At 38.4% G+C, this 10,630-nt stretch overlaps 1 non-coding gene across 1 annotated transcript; it reads right to left on the reverse strand.

Moving 5' to 3' along the window:
* Positions 1 to 7,160: 7,160 nt before the first annotated feature.
* On the reverse strand, positions 7,161 to 7,267 carry LOC118491793. The gene has a single exon (XR_004892238.1). It is a non-coding gene; the product is annotated as a small nucleolar RNA R71 (small nucleolar RNA).
* Between the last annotated feature and the right edge of the window lie 3,363 nt (positions 7,268 to 10,630).

Genomic DNA, 10,630 nt, shown 5'->3' on the forward strand with positions numbered 1-10,630 from the left:
ATATCGACAATCGAGGTGAATTGTTTAAGTCTGAGTATGAAATGAAGCTTAACGGTACTAGTAATTTGTCTGAAAAGCTGGTATGATTCCCAAACATGCTCACCAAAGATAAGTTTGTATATAGTTTATTTTCTTTAAATTTCTGCAATTTAGGTTTTCTATATTTCATTTCTTAGTTTAGAACACTTTATTAAAATCCAAAAAGATTTTATTTCTGCTTTATTTTTGACAAACCAAAGTGGAGAGTTAATCGTTGGATTCTCGAAGGTTGAAGCAGATGCAGGAAAAGTTCTGAGCTGAAGAATGAGGAGAGCTTACTTTGTCAGAGTTTGTGTGATTTACAAATTAAAACAAGTTCATTAATTTGATGCTTGTTACATGTTTCATAATAAATGTTTGAAAATGTTTTTACAAAATCAGTCTGTATCGTCAAAAGATCAACCAAGGTCATTAAATTGGACTTGGTAGATTAATTGAGTAATCAGGGTCATTAACTTGGACCTGAATACTTGAGTGGATTTCTAGTACTGATAGACTGTGTGATTTTGTGAAGAGATAAGTTTTTAATGATTGATGTTTGAGACACAGGTTTTGGACTTCATCATTCCCACGGAAGCTAATTGTCAAAGCTTGAACCAGATCAAGACCTCAGATTCTAGCATACTGAGAGGGGGAGTCTGTGAAAGGGGGAGTCTGGATCAACAAGTGAAAGGAGAGTCTGAAGATGGAGCCAGGACAAGATCCTGAACTTGTGAAGATAGAATGCTTATGATGTGAAGACGGAGTTGGAGAAAAGACCAAGACTGAAGACTCGGAGCTGAAGACTTCGTCAACATCCAAGGGGGAGTCTGTTGGTGCACGAAATGTCTGTTGACTACGTTTGCATTGGGTCTTAGGTCAAGATAAGTCAAGATTGGAGCTTGAAAGTCAAAATTAGGGTTTATTATAGAGGTTTCGCTTATATGAACATAGTTTAGAAGTGATTTCGCTTTTAGGGTCATTGAGGTTTCGCTCTTATGGTGTGGTTTTGCTTATAAGTTCACATGGGGTTTCACTTATATGGACTGTCATATAAGCGAAATCAGTCAGACTATATATACCCTAGTGTGTGACTTCATTTGTAACCTGGAGCGAAACCTGGTCATATGCTTTGTAACGAAACTCTGTCAAAATCGATTCAGAAAGCATCAATATAGAAGGAAATTAAAAGGAACTGTTGTGTTACTTCATTTACACTGATTCCGCGTTTGTATTTGAAGATGAACTGCCTCAACTGACATTTCGGGTCATAGAACGGTCCAACAACAGCTCCACATTCTGCTGATAAGATGAGTTGTTAACTTTGCTGGATTTCTTGATCTCTAATTCATGGCTTTCCAGTCTTTCAATAAGCAGATCAACCTTCAAATCAGCCGGCTTTATCGTATTCTTCAGCATCAATGCAAAATACTGCCAGTCTTGATCATTTGGTAGTGTGTCAAACAATTTGTCTACCAGCTCTTCTTGAGTGTAAATGATGTCATGTCTAGCAAGCTCCATCTTCATATGCCCGAATCTCTCAATCATCTTGGAAACAGACTCGTTCTTTAAACAACCAAACAAATCAAACTCTTTTCGTAACAGTTTCTTTTTGTTCTTAACTATTTCAGCACTGCTTACACATTTTATTTTTAATTTTTCCCAAAGGTCTCTTGAATCTTTGTACTCGATCAGTGAGATGATGTCATCTCTGACAGATTGGTGAAGCAGAGCAATACACTTTTGTTCAGCAACATATCTTTCAATTTGATTATCTTCTAGGTTTTCATAATCTGATCTCCCCAAATCAAAACCATTTTTCAAACTTATCCAACTGGGATAAGCAAACGCTTTAAGCCATTCTTCGAATCTTGTAGCCCACCTGTTGTAATCTTCAATAGCCATCAACTTGGGCGGCTTGTTGTATGTTCCATATGCACTGTCTACACTCATAGCATCCGAAAGAATTTTCTTCGCACTTGGTGTTGTTTAGTTTCACTCGTGTTGTTTGATGTGCCATCTCCCGAACCACTAGTAAATGCAAACACGTCACTAAATGGATTCATGAACTCATCCATCTTTCAAGTACCTGAAACAGTCAACAAACACTTAGAAAAATTTTTGGAATTTTGAAAATTGGTCTTCAAACGGAATTAGTTGAAGCGGAATTGCTTCAAACGGAATTCCCACTCAAACGAGATTACAGATTTCAAACGAAATTAACAAACGATATCTAATTCCGTGTGAAATTAGATTACTTTCAAACGAAATTAATCCAACTGAAACGGAATTAGGTACTCTGAAGCGGAATTAGTAATTCCGTTTTAACACTTCAAACGGAATTAGATTCCGTGTGACTTTTCAAGCGAAATTAAGAACTTGTTGGCTAATTCCGTGCGGAATTGGGATTTGGTTCAAACGGAATTAAGATGACGTCATTATGTGCGATCAATTTTCAAGCGGAATTATCAGTTTTTATTAGATTTTGTTCGAATTAAGGTCCAAATCTTTCAAGGATTAGATAAAACTATGTTTCGCTTGATGTATGTCAAAATCAGGCCATTTTGTCTGTTCAATGTTGTTCAAATCAGAAAAGAAGGAGTAGAAGTGAGAGAATCCGATGAAATCAAGCTGAATTGGTATGAACTCCTCGTCCTGAGCTCTGATACCACTTGTTGGATCGTCGTGTGACCCTAACGAGTCAATCCGATGAGTTCATCATCAAAAACAAAGGCGGAATCAATGTAATTGATGTCAAACAACTTGTTCCTTTCTAAGTATCCTTTTATTGATCGTTTCTGAGCGTTTTACAATTCTGATAACAATTCGGCACCACCTCGGCTCACAATCAATGACTTAATTCCGTTCCAAATGACACGGTATGTTCAGGTATTTATAGGCGAGTTAATTCCGCTTGAAACTGTTCATGCGGAATTATGAGTTCAAACGGGATTAGTTAATTCCGTGCGGAATTACCTAATCTCGCTTGAAACCTTAATTCCGTTTGAAATGATATATCTCCATTTCAATCGGAATTACCCATAAACACTATTTTCTCGATTTCCGTGCCCTGATCTATCTAATACATTACAAGACTCTATAAAGACGAAGTTAACAGACATCAGTGCATCAACAAAGTGTTAATCCAAATGTTTCAACTTCAAATCATCAGTTCCAAAGCTCAAACAACAGTAATGGTCATGTGTTACATTGCAACATCGCGTTGCATCTTCAGAATGGTCAAAATTTCTCTGAAGAAGTCGCTAAAGGTCATATGGCATTACTAACTACAGTGTTAGAATCTTATGAGGGTTTGGTTACTGGAAGAATCGGAAATCCTATGTTGACAAAAGAGGATTACGATCAGATCGATGCTGAGGAAATGGAACTTATGGATATTAAGTGGTGTTTAGCAAGTGTGTTGAGGAGAGCTGAGAAATTTAAGCAGATTACAGGAAGAGATGAGTTCCGTGATGCTAATGTTTCTACTTTAGGTTTTGATAAATCTAAAGTTACTTGTTTTTGATGCAGGGAAAAAGGACATTTCAAGAGGGAATGTACCAATCGAGAAGCAGGAGGAGCTCAGAATCTGTTCGGGAATAATGATTACTATCGGAAAGCTATATATCAACAAGTTGCTCAACAACCGTCATCATCCCGTGCTATTGAAGATGGAAAGAAGAAAGCTTATCTAGTTAATCAAGATGATGAAAGAGTGCCAGAAGGTTTTAGCTGGGACAAATACATTCCGGCGGATTCAAAGTTTAGAGCATTCATTGCACAAATAGTTCAAGAACCAGAGTTGATGAAAGAGTGGATGGATGTGTTTGCAGATGATGAGAAAAGCCAAGATGGAGAGTCTGTTTCTTCAAAGAATAGTTCAGAAAAGACACAAGTCTTTGGTCAATCATCAACTGATAGTAGCGATGATGAGGAAGAAATTAATCAAATTAACATTGGCAAAACTTATTTATCTTTTGAAAGTTTCAAATTTTATTTTGCAGATAAATTGGAGAAGCTAAAGGAGAGACGAGCAACAAAAGAAAAGAAAGAAGTAAAATGTGAGAATGTTGCTGAGAATGAGATGAATGAACAGAGTAAAGAGGTCAAAGTTGTTGAAAAGATTGTAGAGGTCATTAAACCTTGTCTGAAATGTTTGGAACCATGCAAACGTTGTGAAGAGAAAGACAAGAAGTATAATGTGCTCAATGAGATGAAAGAAAAATTATTGTTCGATGTTAAATACGTGAAAGAGTCGTATGATGTGTTGAATAGAACGGTGAATAGTTTGGAAAAAACAAACTCTGAAAGGGAGATTCTTTGACTATGATGAATACAACAATGATGTCTAAGCAGAAAGAAATCAATCACTATATTGAAGAATGTGCAAAGATAAAGCAGGAGTTGGAAACTGAAAAGACTGAGAATGAAAGAATCAGACGATTGTTGCAAAGTTATTCAAGTTCTGACTATTTGATGATAGAATTTATCCAACTGTTGCAGGTTTTGAAGCATTTCAAGATAAGAAGTCAGAAGAGAAGGATACTGGTAAGAAACAAAGTGCAAATTATAACAAGTGTCCGCCTCCGATCTGGGAAGGTTATTCTCCCAGAAAACCAAATGAGGAACAAGTCAAAAAGGTTGTCAATATAAAGTTAAACTCCGAAACAACTGATGAGTTACCAAAAAACATTGACGTCACATTCACATCGTCTGACACTGATCATGAGTCTGAGTTAATAAAGAAAGTGGTCGATCAAGTGTTGGATAAAGATGAGGAGTCAGAGTCAGTGTCAAAGTCCGAATCCAAGAGTTCGAGTTCATCAGTTGACATTCCAAAATCATCGGTCAAACGGGTTTACAATAAAGAATTTCTGTTATCAAAATCTAATTTGAATGACAAAACATTTGAAGTTGCATATACTTTGAATGATTCTGACAAATTATATTTTGATAAAGAATTTCCAATAAGAAGTGTTCAAATTGAAAAGATTAAAAAGGTTTTCAAATTAACAGAAATTAATATTTCTGAAATAAAAGGTGTAAATCTTAATGAAAAACCTAAAAAGTACACTTCAAGAGTTCAACAAAGATTGAACAAGAAAAAGGGTTACAATTCTGGTTCTGGTTTTCAAAAGAAACCAAACCATAACAGTAATTTGAAAAAGAAAGGTTTAGGTTTTATTTCACCCGAAAATCATAAAAATGAGAAAATTTCTAAAACAAAAACAATATTTGTTTCAGGGTCAAGTTCTGAGGAAGAAGAAAAGAGCTCATTCTGGAAGCAATCGAACAAAGCGTTCTTTGAAGAAAAACAGAAACATGAGAAGAATGGAGTTCATCAGAAAAGGGAGACAAGAACCTGTTAACGATGTCAAGAAGTTGGTCAAATTGCCTGGAATTGTCTAAAGGCAACCAACACAAAACAGGAAGTTGTTTCTAAACTTAAAGAAAAAAATGTTGATAAAACTGAACCACCAACTGAAAAAATTCAAAGTGTTTAAAAATTCAACATATGAAGTTGGTGAGTGTTCAAAAAGATTTTACAAAAGAAGAGTTAATCTTAACAACCAAACGTGGGTTGTTAAGAAATCAGATGTTAAATCTGGCGATGAATTTGATTAGTCAAAGTCAGAGGAGCCACAAATTGAGGTAAAAAGAGAAAATTCAGTTCTGCCAATGGATGAGGTCAACTTTCCACCATTGCGAACTGGAAATTTTAAACAAAAAGTTGGAAAAGTGGAGATCCCGAATCAATTCTATTCTGAAAAGAAAGAATTTGATGTCGAAAAAGCATTTAATGGAAAAGTGAAAAATATTTTTGAGAAAATGGTCGATGGAAGGGCCAAAGGGGTAAAACAATTTTATGAAGCAAAAAGAAATGTTCAAACCCCAAGTGAAATTGAACAGGTTACACCCAAAGCTAGTCAGGCTAGGGCGTTTGTATTCCATATGTAAAAATCCTGACTTGCCGGAGCTCCCAAGTTGGTAATCGTGGAGTAGGAATCGACATCTTTCTCAAAATTTAAAATTGTCATATTTCAATTTACAAATGGTATGGTTGATAAGTGAACCTACAAGTGGTTGAAAAAAAGGGGTTTTCTCTTACAAGTGGTTAATCATGGTCATTAAGTTGAACTTGATTTAACTTTCATACAAGTGGTTGAGAAAACAATGTGATGAGTTTATCCCCGATCTTACAAGTGAAATCAACAAAACTAATTTTCCGGAAAAACCATTTTGATTAAAACAAACTTAAGTGTTTTGAAATTATAATGCGAAAATAGTTTGTTGACAGGGGGAGTTCTGATTGTTTACGCCAAGTGGATGGCGAATTGAAGCAATTCACAACAGTTGTCAATTTGTTTGTACAGTTTGTTTTCAATTTTTCCTTGTAAATCAAAATTGAAACATATTTTTGATTTTAGGGGGAGTAAAAATTTTTAGAAATTTCGAAAGTTTGAAAAATCCAAAAACATAATAAAATATCAAAATCCAAAAACATCGAAAAATTTAAAAATCGAGTTTTGTTGTGAATAAGAGGAAATGATAGTACATCAGTGGACTATCACAGCACGTTAAAGATTTGGAAAGTCAAATGTGATAAACGATCTCACTGACGATATGCCAATAGGTTTTTACTCATTTAGTAGATTGTTTTCGAGATATAAACATAAATGTCAAATACTTACTTATCTCGTGGGGAACATCTCTCGGATATATGGGTAACCCCCGAAATCTTGTTTGAAAGATTTTCTATTTCTGATATACTAGGTCTTTGCGCGTGATGATATCTGGGGTATTATACCAGGACTTCTCGGATATATGGGTAACCCCCGAAGGTCGAAGCTAACAACTTCGAACTTCGGCCACATTTGATACAAATGCTTCAAAACTCCGCAACCTTCCATGGGCTTGTGGACGAGGATCCCCATCTACATATTACTAATTTCTTAGAAATATGTGATACCTTCCGGATCAATGGAGCATCATACGACGCCATCCGCCTTCGGATGTTTCCATTTTCACTAAAGGACCGAGCAAAGGCTTGGCTCAACGCCCTCCTAGTTGGCTCGGTAAACACCTGGGATGAACTAGCCCAAAAGTTTCTATATAAGTATTTCCCTCCCTCTAAAATGGCTAAATTAACGACTGAAATTAATACATATTCACAAGAGGATGGGGAATCCTTATATGAAACTTGGGAAAGGTTCAAGGAGCTATTGCGAAAGTGTCCTCATCACGGTCTTGCGGTATGGCACAAGTATCCACTTTCTACAATGGGTTGTTGCTACACACAAGACAAACACTTGACTCTAGCTCCGGGGGACTTTTAGGTAATCGCCGCCCACATGAAATATACAATCAAATTGAGGAAATTGCTAAAACCAATTTTCAGTGGCACACTCCCCGAGGCAATAAATCTATTGCCCCGAGTGCCCATAAGGTTGATGAAAGCACTTCTTTACAAGCCCAAATCGAGGCCCTTTCTTCAAAAATCAAAAAAGTTAGAAATGACAAAAACGGTCTCGGTTATGGCTTGTGAAGGGTGTGGTGGGCCACATGAAAGTTGGAGTTGTATGAAAGAAATAGATGATCAACCAGAGTCAGTAAACTACATTGACAATAGACCTAGGCCGTCGGGTCCTCCAACGGGTACGTACAACCAAGGATGGCGTAACCACCCTAACCTTGGTTGGAGAGAACCCGACAATAGTAGTAACCCACAAAACCTAAACCAACGAACAAACTTTCAACAACCAAGAAACGAGTCACAAAATTTCTCTCAACAACAAGGAGGACGAGAAAGGCTTGAAGATACTGTATCTCGTCTCATCTCCGATACTGAAAAGAAAAACTCGGATCGATTTCAACAATTGGAATCGAATTTTAGAAATCAACAAGCTAGTATACAAAACATTGAAAAACAAATAAACCAATTAGCTCAAAATTTCTCCGAGAGACCACAAGGCGCGTTACCAAGTAATACCAAAACCAACCCGAAAGCGCAAGTCCATCTCATAACATTGAGAAATCGTACCGTGGGTTTCGAAGAGGCTCCACTACCGCCAACCGAGGGAAGCACAACACCGCCCCAACAAGAGAAGGCTTCTCTTCCAATTCAAGAGCCTACTAAGGCTCCTCCGGTTCCATACCCCGGTCGGTTAATTCGTCAAAAGACCGATGAGCAATTCGCAAAATTCAAAGATTTATTAAAACAATTGCATGTTAATGTTCCATTTATCGAAGTCCTAACCCAAATGACTAAATATTAAAAATTTATGAGGGATTTCCTCACTCATAAAAGGAAAATTGAATCATTGCAATTAGTTAACTTAGGCGAATAATGCTCCGCCTTACTACTCAACAAACTCCCGCAAAAGAAGATTGATCCTGGAAGCTTCACAATTCCTTGCTCAATTGGGGAGTCCCCATTTCGCAATGCACTAGCCGATCTTGGGGCTAGCATAAACCTCATGCCCGCTTCAATGTTCAAATGACTCGGCCTAGGAAAAACGAGCCCTACAAAGATGAGCATACAACTTGCGGACCGATCCGTCAAATACCCCCAAGGTGTCGCTGAAAATCTATTGGTCAAAGTCGGAAATTTCGTATTCCCGGCTGACTTTGTCATACTAGACATGGAAGAAAACGCTGAAGTCCCTCTCATCCTAGGGAGGCCATTTCTAGCCACAGCGCAAGCAGTGGTAGACATGAATGACGGAACACTAACATTGAAGTTTGGGGAAAAGGAAGCAAAATTTGGGGTTGGAAAAAGAGTGGAAGACGAAGATCTGGTCGACTACATGAAGGTCATCGACTCAAGCTTGGATGATGCTCTCCGACGGTGCATGGGATGCAAAACATCCCTCTTGAGTAACATATGACCAGGCTTTGGGTCAAGGACCCTTATAAATGTGGCGCACCACGGAGGCATACCGCGGAACTATCCTTAGTTTAGCTTAGAATAATTTTTAGTTTTAATTTTCAGGAATAAAACGCACTCGGGATGGTAAAGGATGACAAGGGAAACTTGCACCAGCAACCCATGCACGAAAACAGGGCCACCCGGAAGACTTTTCTTCGTTACAACAAGTTCAGCACGGGCCGTGTCTACCCAACACGGCCCCGTGCTGCACAATCTGCAGAAAATGCCCAGTTCAGGTAACTGGACACGGGCCGTGTTCACTGAACATGCCCCCGTGTCCAGACTTCTGTTTCTTTTTACAAACTTCTGTTACTGGCACTTGAACACGGGGCCGTGCCCGGACACCACGGGGCCGTGTCCAGAGTACCAGTAACATAAAATTTTGCTTTTTAACACCCTTTTACACATTCAATCAACCTAAAAACTTATTTTTGGGACACATTGAGGACAATGTGTAATTTAAGTGTGTGTGTGTGTGGGGGGGGATGCTAAAACTTTGAATCTTGCAAGTCCTAATTAACAAGCCTTACACAAAACTCTATTGGAACCGCTAATCACCCCAAATTTTTTCAAAAATTTTCATCTTCTTTTTACTTGTCTAGGTTTAATTTGAGAATTTCAGGTTCTAACAAGGGTATATTTTTTACAAATTTACAACCGATAGCATCTTCCCAAGCAAAACAAGAAGACAGAAGACCGAACACGCCCCGTGCTCAGTGAGCACCGGGGCATGCCCAAGTGTCAGCAGAAAAGACAAAGTTGTAGAAGCTTCCATCGCCCACCACGGGGCCGTGCTCAGCGGACACGGGGCCGTGGTCAACTATAAGATTCGCGGAATCCAGGCAAATCTTGATAGTACCGATATGCTTCTGCACACGGGGTCGTGCTCAGCGGACACGGGGGCGTGGTCAACTAATGCAGACAAACTGCATTTAATGAAGAAAGAGAGGGGGATGGACACGGGGCCATGCCCGAGCTTCTGTTCAGCCTATGAATAGGAGTGCTTGGAGCTCTTGCAACTCATCCCTTGGCACACCACCTCTCTCACACTTCACCCACCACCATCACAACACCATCATCCACCACCATCATCCATTGTCCATCATAGAGTGTGTGAGTCATCTCGGGATCCAAGATTGATCGTAAGAGTTCTTGACAATCAAAGGCCATGTTTGCCTAAGTCTCTTACATTACTTGGTGAAGACAAGTGTTTAGTGTAATACTTTTTATTATTAATCTTTTGCACTTTTTAATTGGTTTTGTATTAATGACCTTAATTACTAGTTTCTTATGTTGAAGGTGATTCTTCCTTATCGTTTGTCCTTGGTGTCTTGGCATTATTTTACTGTCTATATAAAATAAAAGATTTTCACCATTCATATCTCCACGGTCTATATGGAGGTATGTTGGCTACCTGGTCGGGGGTTAAGGGAACAGTTTGGTAAGAGTCTTGCCATTGTTCAGTGTATAGATCCTGCAAAGGACCTGGGTCAAATTTAGTAGGACCTCCTTCAATACCCAACGGTATTGGATGGCGGGGGTCCAAACTCTTTGATCCCCTCATAAGTTAAACTACTATTAAAACTTTAACCCGGCTACTTAGGACTGTATCCTTGCTGACTTAGACTACTTAGCCGAGGGTAACGTCGCCTTCAAAAGAGGGTCCTACCACATTATGCATTA

The sequence above is a fragment of the Helianthus annuus genome, chromosome 4, assembly GCF_002127325.2.
Source record: "Helianthus annuus cultivar XRQ/B chromosome 4, HanXRQr2.0-SUNRISE, whole genome shotgun sequence".
Classification (NCBI taxonomy): Eukaryota; Viridiplantae; Streptophyta; class Magnoliopsida; order Asterales; family Asteraceae; genus Helianthus; species Helianthus annuus.